The 14,197-nt window shown below is 42.4% G+C and overlaps 1 long non-coding RNA gene across 6 annotated transcripts in view; it reads left to right on the top strand.

The window, feature by feature from the left end:
- Positions 1-227: 227 nt before the first annotated feature.
- Positions 228-14,197, top strand: part of LOC128405682 (uncharacterized) — a 52,306-nt gene continuing 38,336 nt past the window's right edge. Inside the window, exons 1-2 of one of the 6 annotated variants that reach the window (XR_008328345.1) lie at positions 4,414-4,517; positions 5,246-5,301. This is a non-coding gene — a long non-coding RNA (uncharacterized LOC128405682). Of the gene's footprint in view, positions 456-4,413; positions 4,556-5,245; positions 5,302-14,197 lie in introns of those variants that run through there. The other 5 variants (XR_008328344.1, XR_008328342.1, XR_008328341.1 and 2 more) reach the window with 5 other exon arrangements.

Here is a 14,197-nt window from a genome sequence, read left to right as displayed (position 1 = left end):
GGCAGAAAAGCCCCCGCTCAGCCCAGCCTCAACTCTCCCCCCCCGCCCCATTTCCTCACGCCTTGGATCTGTGAGAAAATTTGTCTGGACTTGGAAAGGGGAGAAAGGGGGGGGGGATAACCCGTCTCTCACACCCACCACCCACTCGCCTCCTTTTGCAGCCCAGCCAAGCAAAAGCAACCACCGATATACATAATTTTGCAAAGAAAACTTTGCAAAGCAGGCGCTCTGATGAAGTTTTGGTGGGGGGGTTTTGGCGGGGGGAGGGAGGCTTCCCCCCCCCCGCATTGCAAAAGAGGCTGGAATTTCTTAGCTCCTTCGCAATCCCCCTCCTCACCATTCCCATCCTCAAGGAGGTTGGAATATTTGCACTTCTTCCTACCCCCCCCCCTAAAATATATATGCTTGGTTTGCAAGCAGACCGAAGGAAGAGGCGCGCCCGTGAAAGCGACCAAGTAAGTGCTGGAATTTATTTACTTTTTACTCTGGATTGTGGGGGGGGGCGGGGAGCGTGGGGAGACAACCTGGGATGGAGGGAAGCAAGGGGAGAAAATGGAGCGTGTATTGGGAAGTGCTGAGGGTCCCGATCCAGCTCAAGTTCAAGCCCTTTGGAGACCGCGCCAAAAAACCAAATTAAACTATTGCTCTAGGAGAGAAAAAAGCGTGAGGTTTCGGTCCACTTTACCCGGGAGTAAATCCTGCTGCGCTCAGATGGGCCGGCTTTTTCTTGAAACAAACCTAGCCAGAAGACGTAAAACCTGAACAGTATTTCCCCACTGGCCTAAGAAGCAGACACGTGTCAGGTGTGGCTGTTAAAAGACCCCCGTCGCTTTCCCCCTCGGGTCTTTCTTCTGAGTAGACCCGCAGAAAGGGTTCGAGTGAGCTAGATCGACCCTCCCGCAGCGACACACAGCTTCTCCCTCTGTGTTAGGGGAAGCCAGAGGAGACAATATACCATTTTTAATTAATTTTTAAAATTAAAAATATGCATCGTGGCATCAAGTTTCGCTTTAGAAGCATCTCTGGCAGAGACCTTGAGCCACTCAGATTTTATTTTCTGCAGCCCAGGTTTCTATGGATTGGTTTTGCAGCTGGGCAGCCAGTTACTATTAAAACCCCCAAGCGTCCCGTGCATTTGAATTCCCGCTGTTTCCAAGCCCCCTCCCACAGAAAAAACACGTGTTTGTGTGTGCACACGCGCGCGCACCTCCAGCTCAGAAAATACACCATGCGCATCTGAGGAAGTGGACTCACACTCTACTCCACAAAGTGTATATATCCCATAATTAAATGGCTTAAAGTCTAAGGATGCCCGCAAGTCAGACTCTGGCGCTGATGCATCAACAGGCATCAATTTCCTTCCTCTTCTTTTTATTTTTATTTTTTAAAAAAATTATTAATTTTCACAGAAATATAAACAGACAAAAAAAAAATTTCCTTCCTCTTCTTTGTAAATTTATTTTCAAAAACAATTCCGATTTTTCAGATGCAGTGTGTCAAAATGCAAAACCATAACAACTGTATTTATGACGAAATCTGCGGAAACTTTAGCCAACGTTTGGTTTTGGAATCCTGCATTGTAAGCACCCCCCTCACCCCCAAAAAATCATTCTATCTCCCCTCCCCACCCCGCTTCTTTTGATGGTGGTGGCAGAAGACCTGACTGCAAATAATCAAAGTTAAAAAAACCATTATTTCTGATGAATGGCAAAATTATTAATTTTTTTAAAAAATGTTTTTAAAAGCTTCTCCCAGCTTTCCCAAACTAGTTGGCTGATGATTTAAAGCACTGGGGTGGGGGGGGGGTGAGAGAATAGATTGGATCATTCCTGGAAGCTTTCATGAAACTCGCCGCCCCCCCGCCCCCCCATCTCACTCTCTTGTTTGAGCATAGAAATGCTGCTTCAATTCTTATGGAAATTCAGAATGAGCCCCATGCTGTTGAACTTGACGTCGTCTGTGCTGGTTATTAATGCGCGCTCTCTCTTCGCCTTTCGGGGACTGGGCGGGGGGGCGGGGGGCGCGGAGTCTGTTTGTGCGTGAGAAAATAATTTTAAAACGGCCGCCAAGTTGCTAGGCCTACAAAAGGTGAGATGGAGGTGGAGGGGGGGGGGAGAGAGGAAAAGCCAACTTAGGAAATCCACCACCGTTGGAGGAAATCCTAGTAAAGGGGGTTATTTTAATTTAATTTAATTTAATTTTTATTATTTTTATGATTTTATTTTTCATTTTGTGTTTATTTATTTATTTATTATTTTATTTATTTCTGTTTTGTTTCATTTCTATTTTTCCCCCTTCCTCCCCTCCTTTCTGCTCCCCGCCCACAAACCTTTGATGTTGAACGGTCCTTCCGCTAAAAAGAAAAAGGAAATGTAAAAATATATTGAGCAAAAAAGGAGAAAAAAGTCTGTTTACTCCCTTTATATCGATTTTATATCTTTTTTCTCCCCCTCCTCCCAACCATTGTATGGGGATGGTGTCTCCTCCGCCTGAGAAGCAGCGATCCTATAGGCCCTACTGGATGCAACGGGCTTCCTCCAGAGTAACCGGGCTCAGGGTAGTGCTGCTCAGAAATACTTCAGACTTTAGTTTTCTCCTTATTTGTTTTCCAACCATCGGTGGTGGCAAAGAAAGAAAGAAAGAAAGAAAGAAAGAAAGAAAGAAAGAAAGAAAGAAAGAAAGATAGTATTAAGTCTCTAAATATATTTCAAACCACTTAACATCTTATGCAGGTTTTTTATATACACACAAAACTTCTTGACTCCCCACCCCTCCTTTCCTGATGTTTATTTTTTATTAATAACACTAATAAATAAATTGAATAATTCGTGGGACTAAAACGACAACAATAATAACAATAAATAACATATTACAAAAAATGTTATTAAATATTATAGTCGATTTTACTCTCTCAAAGGGAGTAAATATTTAGAAATATTTCCGCAACCCCTGATTCATCTTGAAAACCAGTTACAGATAGGTAGCCGTGTTGGTCTGCCATAGTCAAAACAAAAAAAATTTTTTATTATTATTTTTTTGTATCTGAAGAAGTGTGCATGCACACGAAAGCTCATACCAAGAACTAACTTAGTTGGTCTTTAAGGTGCTACTGGAAGGGGGAAAAAATTGTTTCATCTTGAAAAGTCAGAAATAAAACTACATACACACTTTGCAAATCACTCAAGGCTGCTAGCTTCTTTGTCTTTGACACCTGTTTTATTACTACTCCGCGATCCCTCGTAGCCGAGTAAGATTGTCTTCCATAAACACGGTTTTAACAATGAGTGACTGTGGAGGCCAATTCTGGATCCACACGTCCTTCCACAGTGGGGACAGTGGTTCCCTGTCCGGAGTTGATCACGGTGTGGCTTTGCCAAGCGTGCCTTCCTCTTCGCACGTTTCTCCCTTGCGTCCTGAGTTCGAGTGTCTTCAAAGCCCAGGACACCTTTGGAAAAGGCTGTTCTCCAACTGGAGCGCTCGCAGGCCAATGTTTCCCAGTTGTCTGTGTTTGTACTACATTTTTAAAGATTTGCCTTGAGAGAGTCTTTAAACCTCTTTTACAAACCCAGCCAGATGGGTGCGGTATAAATAATACAAATATTCTTATTATTAAGGCTGGAATTCTAGCTCTGCTTATTTGGGAATAAGCCCCCAAGTAATTCCATAGGCCTTACTTCTGAGTAGATGCGGTTAGGTGTACACCGTTTAACTTTTATTAAATAAATTGTTTTGTTATCAGTATTCAGGACTGCTAAGCCTTGTCTCCTGCTAAGTCCTACTCAGAGTAGACTCATTGGAATGAATGGATCTCAACAAGGGATGCCCTTTAATTGCAATAGGTCTACTCTAACGTTGACCACAACCCAACAGAGATGCAATAAGTGTTTAAGTGTTTAATAATATCAGAATAGTACCATCTATGGCTTAAAGATATACATACGTATGAACAAAAAACACACCCAATAATAATTAAGTCACAGTTTGCAAACTTCTAATGCCCAGAGTGGCAACCCAGTCAGATGGGCGGGGTACAAATAATATCACCACCATCATCATCATCATCACTAGGAAGAGCTTCGAATAGCCCCGTTTCTAAGGGTTAAAAAAACCCCTCTCAATGTGGTTTTAGAAAGAAAACCACAGCCATAAACTCATTTAGAAAAACTAACCATTTTTCTTAAAGCACTAAAATGCGTTGCATAATTGTGGCCAAACCAGAGATGGAAATTACGAACAACTCTGCAGGAAACTGCTGTTGTTGGGGGTTTTTTGGAGGGGGGGTGTTTGCAGATAATCCCTTCTCCTTCTTTTAAATGGTTGGTCCCATCTCGGGGGGAGTGCCCAAGGGGGTGTCCTGTGTTTCCCAGGCTGGGGTCCCCCCTCCCCCCACCCCGTCTCCTCTCTTTCGCCATCCTGAGCCTCTTACACAGGAGTAAGCCCTATGGGGCTTCGCCTCCTAGCCAAGATGCGCAGAGTAGGGTTGCAACCCGTTTCGGAGACGACTTCCTGTTACGAACGTGAATATCGTAGGCATTTATCCAGTTTCCCTGTTTAGGTTAGATTGTCATTTGCGGGGGGGGTGGGTTTGGTTGTGTTTTGTCTTTGGAAAGCAATATCTTTATTTAAAGAGGAGAAATAATAAGCCTACAGAGAAATTATGGAGCAGAATATGTCCATATCTTGCTATTTTAATTTTTTAGTTTATTTTGTTTTGGGGCGAATGACAAACCCACCCAACCCATCTCCAGGCTGCAGTCTAATCCATCACATTGATTTTGTATTATTATTAGGGGGGGGAGGGGGAGGAGCAGAATTATTCCTCGAAGTTTTGCATACCAATCTATCTCTTCATCCATAGGATCAAACTCCGTGGGGTCCCTTTTGAGAGGGCTTCCCTCTCCCCAGTTGATGAGCGTTGCCACATCTTGTGGACCCCCCAATATTTTATTCAAGTTGGCACCCCTATATCTATCAGTGACTCGTTTTACCAGGTGCCAACCATTAAAGAAAAACCAAAATCACCCCAACTTCCCCGCTTCCCAGCACACATACTTCGGATGCAGGATGCAACCCTGACCGTTTCACCTGAGAGTAAGCCCACTGGATTTCTTAGGATTTGCTTCTGAGTAGACCATGGTTAGGGTCGCGCTGTGACCCATTGAGGATCAACAGGGGAGGGAAGCAAATGTGAATTAATAACTGGTTTGGGGTTTATTTGCCTTTGATTTTAATGTTCTGGTTTTAGGTCTGCAAAACCTTGTTGCTGCTAAGGCTGCGATCCTAGAAAGCATTTACTGAAGAGTAAGTCCCATTCAGTGGGACTGATGAATGGATAACGGCATATATACACTGAGAGAGTTAGTTAGTTTTCAGGATCTCCAGAAATTAACAAACTGCATCGTTAAGTTTCTTGGGAATCAAGTCTTACTGAATTCAGTGGGTCTTACTTCTAAGTAAACAATAATAAGATTGGACTGTGTGGCTAACCTTTAGACAGACACCTGTTAACACACATTTTATTCATTTTTATTTATAAGTCTCATCTAAGACAGACAGTATCTATCTCTCCATCAGCCATTGAATTCAATGGGTCTTGACTTCTGAGGTGTTCACATTTCTTGAATCTCTAGGCATCTATTAATATATACTTTATTTTATTGATAAGGATATTTTAAAAAGGAGGAGAGTCCTATCTCTCTGTCAGTCATTGGACTCTATGGGACTTCTGACTATGTGGTGAATCCATAGGCATCTGTTGAGAGTATCCTATCTATGTGCCAGCCAATCAATCAATCAATCAATCAATCAATCAATCAATCGCCTTTTTGAACGTCTTTTGTATGTCTGAAATTCTCTAAAATGTCCTGGATAGGCAAATTCTCTGACTGTGGATTTGAACTGGTTTATTTTATTTTTTAAAAAGCTGTCTTGGATCAGGATCTCTGCCCAGTGTGCTCCAACACCTGGCAAATTTCACATGGGGTTTTAAAGAATCAGTTCTCTCACCCAACCCCTCCCCCCAAAAACTTAAAGTATTAATCAACCACCATTAGTTTCTAAAATAAACTCCTCAAATATTTAAAAAAAAAACAACCAGTGCTGCCCTTTTTGAAGACACCAGGAATGAGAGAAAAGAAGAATAAATTTCAACATAATAATACATTGGCACTGAATAAATTTCTTTTTTTAGATTTACAGCACTCTCTCTCTCTCTCTCTCTCTCTCTCTCTCTCTCTCTCTCTCTCTCTCTCTCTCTCTGCATTTCATGAAACATTCTAGGCTGACTTCATATCATCCATTTCAGGGAAACCTGTTAATCTCCATCGTTTGACTAGATATTCTGTTGGTGGTAGGGATGATATTTATAAAAACAAAAGCAAAAGCAAAATCATATTGACTCTCCCCACTCCTTTCTGTCTCTGGAATCTGAAAACTCCCTTTCCTACCCCTGGGCAATGGGAGGGGGCAGCCCTAAGCTCACTTACCTAGGAGTAACTCCCACTGAACTTTTTTGGGGGGGTTGCTGTTTCTGAATGGATCTGGAGATATTTGCACTGTAAATGTTCCATAGGGATTCCTACAAGCCTTGTTTTTTTAATCTGTGCATGTGTCCATATGTGAGATTGATATATATAGATACAGAAATATTGATACACACGTACAGATAGATATATGGATATATACAGTGCTTTATTCTGGCAGGGACGCAGGGGGATGCATACCCCTAAACATTTTGTGAATCTTTGTACTTTTGTCTATTTACTGTATTTATTTTTCCTGATTTGAACTATAAAATGGCGATTTTCTGGAGTCAAAGTGAGAGTACCCCTAAACATTCTTTTTAGGAAAAAAAGCACTGGATATATAGATATAGATATATATATATATACAGAATTACAGAGACTTTGTTTTGAAGTAGAAATAAAAATAAAATAAGTAAAAAATTGTCCAGTAGCACCTTATAAACCAACTAAGTTTGTTCTGGTACAGTATAAGCTTTCGTGTGCATGTACACTTCTTCAAATATGGATTTTTTGTTTTGAAGTGTTTATAATAGTGTGTTTTAATTCTTGTAACCTGCCCTGGTGAAGGATAGGTAATAAATAAACTGTAATAATAATTACGGTATAACAATAAGCATCATTAATAGTAATAATTAATAACAAAAATGATATCTATCTACATATATATCACGCGGTCATATGTAATGAGCAGACATCCCTTTAATAGCAATCTGTTTTTATTCCTAGCCATTGTGTTTTTATTCTTAACCGCTTATCACAAAGCAATGTCATATCATCAGTAAACGGCTTGCTGAAGAGCCAAAATGAAAGGAAGGCAATATTGCAATATTCTTACAATACATTCTGATATGGCTACAGTCTTAGTACCTTGTTATCTATTTAAAACAAATACACTAAGTTGTAACCAGCCAGCGTTACTCCTACTTAGAGGAGACCTACTGACAATTATGGGCATGGCGGTCTTCAGCCCAGAACTGTTCACCACCTCAGTCTCAACTTCCTCTGCCTTCTGGTCTAGATTTTTCACAGGCTGGTTCTTCTAAGTGGCTTACAGCCTAAAACCTCTTATTTCCCAGGGACAGTCCCGGATTTACAGAAGCCATCCCAGTTTCTGACTTGATCCTGGAATGTCCCGCTTTTCCTTAGGACATTTCCATCGGAGAACAGTTGAAGAGGATGAGAGGACACCCCTGTTTTCATTGGAGGGTATGGAGTTACCATATTTTTTGCACCATAACACTCACTTTTTTCCTCCTAGAAAGTAAGGGGAAATGTCTGTGCGTGTTATGGAGCGAATGCCTACGGATGGTGGGGGGCTCTGCTGCAGTTGTGAGCAGAGGATCCATGGTTCCCCTTCCTTCCCTCCTCCGTGGCTCGCTTTGAAACAGCAAAGCAGGAGAAGAGCCGCTGAGTGGGGAGGAGAGAGGGACAGGGAGCCTGCTTGCTTTAAAGGAGCAAAGCGGGAGAGGAGAGGAGCCTTCTCCCCTTATACCCCTCTTCTGCATTATTAGCAGCATCCTTCTCCACACACCCCTCGCGTGCTCCTTGTCCCTTGAGCGCTTTTCCTTCCCTCCCCACCTAAAACGTGGTTGCAAAGCACGGATCCACATGGATCCTCAGGATTTTTGCATTGGGCTACCCCAAACTCACCGTCAGATCACATGTCTATGGCCACAGCATGAACCACAAAAATCATACATCCACTGTTTCGTTATAATATTTTTTTTCTTGTTTTCCTCCTCTAAAAACTATGTGTGTGTTATGGTCGGGTGCGCGTTATAGAGCGAAAAATACGGTATATGGTCCCCAAGTCAAGGAGATAAATAAGTAGAAGATGTCTGAAGGCAGCCCTGCATAGGGAAGTTTTTAAATGTTTTATTATGTTTATATACGTATGTTGGAGGCTGCCTAGAGTGACTGGGGCAACCCAGTCAGATGGGTATATTAATAATAATATTTATTATTTTTATTTATTTTTATTTATTTTTATTTATTTTTATTTTTATTATTTAGGACATCCCTATTTTCATCAGAGAAATGTCGGAGGAAATGCAGCATAGGTTGGAACATATTTAAATTTAAACAAACAAACCAGAAAATTTCCACGTTCTATAAGAAACAATGAAAAACATCAAAACAAACATTTAAATCTGCTGCAGATATACGAGAGAGTTTGAAATTGCAAAACATAGCCAATAAAATACCCTGGGAATGTCATGAAATAAAATATTCCAAGTAAAATAATCAGCTAAAAACATGAATTCTACATTGTATGTGAAACACATGCATCTATATCTGTGTGGCAGATACACGAGCCATTTTATATGTGCGCAAAAACTGCAACGCTGTTAGATTGAACATGATGGGGCTTTCTTCTGAGTAAACGTGCACAGGAGCACTTAAAAGCAGCCACTTCAACATGTCTACTCAGAAGTAAGCCCTACTGAGCTCAGTGTCTCCCAGAGCAATCCTGTTGCCTACCTATTCTGGGACCCCATGAGAACTCCTTCTGAATATTGTTATTATTTTCCCAAGAATGGAACTCATGGCGACCTGCTCAAATTAAAACCACCACAGATACAATACGAAAAGCTAAAAACATATAAGGAGAAATCATTAAAAAAGCAATTAAGCTCTAATGTAATGAAAAACAATCTTAAAGAAACAGAGCTATTAAAAGGCAGATAATCAAAGCAGCGCAGGACCCTTTCCTTTAAAAAGAGTCAGTTCCAAAAGGTCTGTTGGCGGAAGGACAGGAAAGAGGAAGCCAGGCTGGCCTTTCTAGGGAGGGAGTCCCCAAACCTGGGAGGAGCCACCACCAAGAAGGCCCTGTCCCTTGTTCCCATGTGTAGACAGGCACGTGTAGATGAGATTAAATTGTGAGTTGGCTTAATTCTGTGTGGAGAGTCCAGCCTGTATAATTACACCTCCGTGAGTATTTCAGAAATGCTTGACCTGAACAAAGGTCACAAACATTCCACGTTTGCGAGAACGTGGTTGTTTCATGTGGCAGCGCCTACACTTTGGAACTCCCTGCCTATTGAGATCAAGCAGATGCCATCCCTGTACTTTTTTGTTTTAGTATTTTTTAATATTTAGTATCTGTTTTAGTATTTTAACCTTCTGCATGTTTTAAAGTACTGTTGCAGATTTTCCTGGATTTTATTGTGTTCTCTTTTTGCAAACTGCTTTGAGGGTGTTTTGGGGGATTTTGGGTGTATAAATTTTATGAAATGAAAACAAAACAGCCCCATTGAAGTGAATGGGCAGGCTAACTGGGGGGGGGGTCATCAGAGTCTACTCTGAGTGGGACGTCGTTGGATGTAGCCCACAAATGTTTGCACCTGTTATTGGACAGATGTTGGGAGATTGCATCACGGTCTTTGACCGCTGTCACTCAGAAGCTGGTATTTTTTGCAAAATTCACCTGTGCTTCTCAAAGCTCTCTCTCTCTCTCTCTGTTGTGGAGTATATTTCTAAAGGCTGCTGTCGTATATGTTTCTTCCAAGTAGGAATCTATACAGGACTGAGCTATGATGAGGATTCTTAACTGATGGTTGTAGCCACCACTGGGCCACACTGCTGTACTGTTAACTGATGGACGATGAATTGCTTTTTTACAGTAGCTTGGCACAGGGGTCTTTCTGCTGCCAGCCACGAGGCATGTCTGAGTCCTGGTTTTGTAGTTAGAGTAGAAAGATGGTGGAAGGCTCCCTTCCCACTGCCCTGTGCTTGATCCCTTTCTCCCAGATTGGAAGGTTGGTTCATATTATGATTATGATTTATAAAATGTGTATATCGCCCTATACCTGCAGGTCTCGGGGTGCCTTGGTCAGGTTCTGCATGGGAGACACACAGAGCTTGAAAACCACATGCCTGCCTACTTGGATTTCTGTGACAGAAGGAAGGTGTGCTATAGATGTTAAAGAAAGCAAATAAAAATAAAATTTCCAGGGCCAGAGTCTGCATGACATGGTGCACACTTTGATCACTGCAGGAACTTACTGCTGCACAAACTATCAGGGAGCCCTCAAAGCAGGTGACTCTGGAAAAGCTCATAAAGGCACTCGGAAGTAAATCGTTATCTATTTGAAATTAAAGAGACATCCACTAGTCATCTCAGTGAATTTCAGCCAGTCTGCTCAGACTATGACTTTGTTGGGCACCAGCCACTTGCTATGACAGTCTCCCCATTCCATGCTAGCTTTCCTCATGCAGGGATGTGTGGAGCAAATTTAAATAACAGTTGCATTCTAGAAACAGCCCCTTATTACAGGGTGTGGTTTTTTAAAAAAAAAAAAATCTATATGGCTAGGAAGACCACAAAGGGTTTTTGAAGACCCTTGAAAAGGGTATAATATGCACAGAACTTAGGTTTGTCTCCAGGTTCATAATACTCTGAGTGGACCTGCTGAAATTTACGGGCTTAAGTTTCTTGAGCCCATTCTTTTTCAATGGATCTACTGTCAGCCTGGATAGCTCCATTGGTTAGACCCTGGTGCTGGGAACACCAAAGCTGCAGGTGTGATCCCTGCATGGGGCAGCTGCCTATTCCTGCATTGCAGGGGGTGGACTGGATGATCCTCAGGGTCCCTTCAAACTTTGCAGTTCTATGAGTAGGACTGGTAATAGGCCTAACCCTGAGATTTTGGCAGAAAGCCTTGCAAAATTGGCAAAGGTAGCTATGTAAACTAAAGATCAAGAAGAGGTAGACTTTAAGGAGGAGTGGAAACCTTTTGTTGAATATTTAAAGAATCATTGTAAACATAGGATTTGAATGAAGAACAGCAGCTGAATACTTGTTGGAGTGCAGTGTGGAAAAGATAATGTATAGAATATTTATAATATGCAGTAACTTTAGAAACTAAAGGGGAAACCATGGAGGGGAAGTTGAACGCGAAACGGATGTGTATATGGCAGCAATATCATTTTGTAAACTTTTGAAATTTAGAAGTAACAAAAAGATTTTGGCAGAAAGTAGGGAGGATATTTCAGCACCACGGACAAGGCTGTTCTTCCACTGCCATCTCTTGGGGATCCCATTTGCTTTCTTTGTTTCCCAGTCTCATTTTGGTCCCAATACCCAGCAGGATCCTGCCCTGCTGTGCTCAGTTGGCCTTCCCACCTCAAGTCTGAACTGAACACGCAAACTTTAAGTTTTAGATCATAGCGTGGGTTGTTGTTTTTCCAGCTGGCTCTCTAAGTTAGGACTTCTAGGTTTCCTCACCTCAAAGGATATTATGGAGTTAGAAAAGAACCACCCAAATGATCAAGGAGGTGTCCTACGAAGCAAGGTTGCAGCGTTTGGGACTTTTTAGTTTGGAGAAAGATTAGCAGAATCATAAAATCAATTGCAGAGCTGTAAGGACCCTGGGGGTCATCAAGTCCAACCCCCTGCAATGCAGGAATCTCAACTCAAGCATCCCACCCAACCTCTGCTTAAAAACCTCCCAGGAAGGAGAGTCCACAACCTCCTGAGGGAGACTGTTTACTGTTGAACAGTTCTCAGAAAGGGCTTCCTGATGTTGAGTCAGAATCTCCTTTCTTGTCACTTGAAGCCATGGGTTCGAGTCCTACCTTCCAGAGCAGGAAAAAACAAGCTTGTTTCCTCTTCTATGTGACAGTCCTTGAGATACTGGAAGATGACTATCTTTTTTTTTTTTTACCTTTACTGGAAGATGACTATCCTATCTCCTCTCAGTCTCCTCTTTCCCAGGCTAAACATCTCCAGCTCCTTCAACCGTTCCTCATCAGGCTTGGTTTTCAGATCCTTGATCATCTTGATCACCCTCCTCTGCACGCCTTCCAGCCCATCAATATCCTTCTTAAATTGTGGTGCCCAGAACTGGACACAGTTTTCCAGTGTGGTGTGACCAAGGCAGAATAGAGTAGGACCATTACTTCCCTTGCTCTGTTGATGCAGCCTAGGACAGCATTCACTTATTATGCTGCTGCATCACCCTGTGGAATCATGTTCAGCTTGTGGTCCACCAAGACCCCTAGATCCTTTTCACATGGACTGCTAGTAAGCCAGGTGTCCCCCGTCCTATATTTGTGCACCTGGTTCTTCCTGCCTAAGTACATTTGTCCCTACTGAAATTCATTTTGCTAGCCTGGACCCAGTTCTTCCTGATTCTGTCTTCTGTGCCGCTAACTCCCCGTCCCAGTTTGGTATTATCTGCATATTAGATGAGCATCTCCTCAATTCCTTCAACCAAGACTATTGAACAACAGCGGGCCCAAGACAGAACTCACTTGTCACTTTTTCCCAAGATGATGAGGAACCATTAATGAGTCCTTTTGGGGTTTGATCAGTCAACCAGCTACAAATCCACATAACAGTTACCTCGTTCAACCCACATATTAGCAGCTTCCTTGTGAGAATATCACGGGGGACTTTGTCAAAAGCCTTACTGAAATCAAGATGTCCACAGCATTTCCCTGATCCACCAAGTTTCTAATTCCATCAAAAAAGAAAAGGGAAAAAAGAAACGAGGTTTGTCTGACACGAGTTATTTTTGAGAAACCTGTGGTGTGTCTTAGTAATCACAGCATCCTCTTCTAAATGCTCACAGACCACCTGTTGAATGATCTGTTCTAGGACCTTCCCTGGTACTGATGTCAAGCTCACCAGTCAGTAATTACCTGGGTCTTCTTTTTTGAAGAGAGGGACAACATTTACCCACCTCTGGTCTGTAGGAACCTCACCTGTTCTCCACGATTTCTCAGAGATCATAGACAAAGGCTCTGAAATCGGATGCAGCTCATCAGGCCCTGGAGATCTGAATTTATTTAAGTAGCTAGGTGTTCCCTTACTACCTCTTTCCCCATCTTGGGCTGCAGTTCCCTCCTTGCATCATTTATTCTGCTATCACCAAGTTGGGCATCACTTTCCTTTTGGGTGAATGTTTGAAATGACTGGTTTCTTTATCCTATCTTTTCCCTAAGAAGCTGAGGGCAGTTCTCTCTTGCACCCCATTGTATCCTCAAACCACCCAGTGAGGCAGGCATGGCACAGAGAAGGAGGGAGAGAGGGGGAGAGAGAGCACAATTTGAACTCAGCTCAAGTCAAGACTTCCACCCCCTGCAGCATCTTGCATCTCATACCCATCTTGCTGGCCTGGAAGGACGAGTCAAATTCTACAGGTCTTCCTGCAGGGTTCATGAAAGCAATCATCCAATCAGGGAAAAAATAGGCAAATTACTCTATTGCTCTAGAAAAAGAGGTGCCAGAACTCACCACGAGCACCTCCCTTGTTCTCTTAGAATAGCAATGGCACCCTCCTGAGAGGCGCCAGAACCAAGTTTCGGCAAGTTCCAGCTGAAAAAAGCCCATAACAGCAATAAAAACCATAAAATAACCATTTTTAAAACCACACAAATCTCAGTTAACAGTTGCGGAAGGATCTATTCTTAACTGCTTGTGTAGGCCTGGCAGAAAAGTTTTCAGCAGGCATTTAAAAGTTGCCACAAAAGGCACCCGTTGAATCTCCAGTGGCAGAGAGTTCCACAGGACCAAGCCAAAGACAGTGAAGCCTTGGTGTCCTTGATGTTGTCAAATGAGCCTCGTTGACTCAGGGAACAGCCAGCAATGTTGAGGGAGCTGGGATATGTAAGGGAGACAACAGAGGCATCCTTGACCTAAGCTGCTCAGGATTTTGCCAGTTCATGCT

Source organism: Podarcis raffonei, chromosome 18, assembly GCF_027172205.1.
Source record: "Podarcis raffonei isolate rPodRaf1 chromosome 18, rPodRaf1.pri, whole genome shotgun sequence".
Classification (NCBI taxonomy): domain Eukaryota; kingdom Metazoa; phylum Chordata; class Lepidosauria; order Squamata; family Lacertidae; genus Podarcis; species Podarcis raffonei.
The sequence above is the reverse complement of the archived record's forward strand: the minus strand, read 5'-3'. Positions and strand labels throughout refer to the sequence as shown.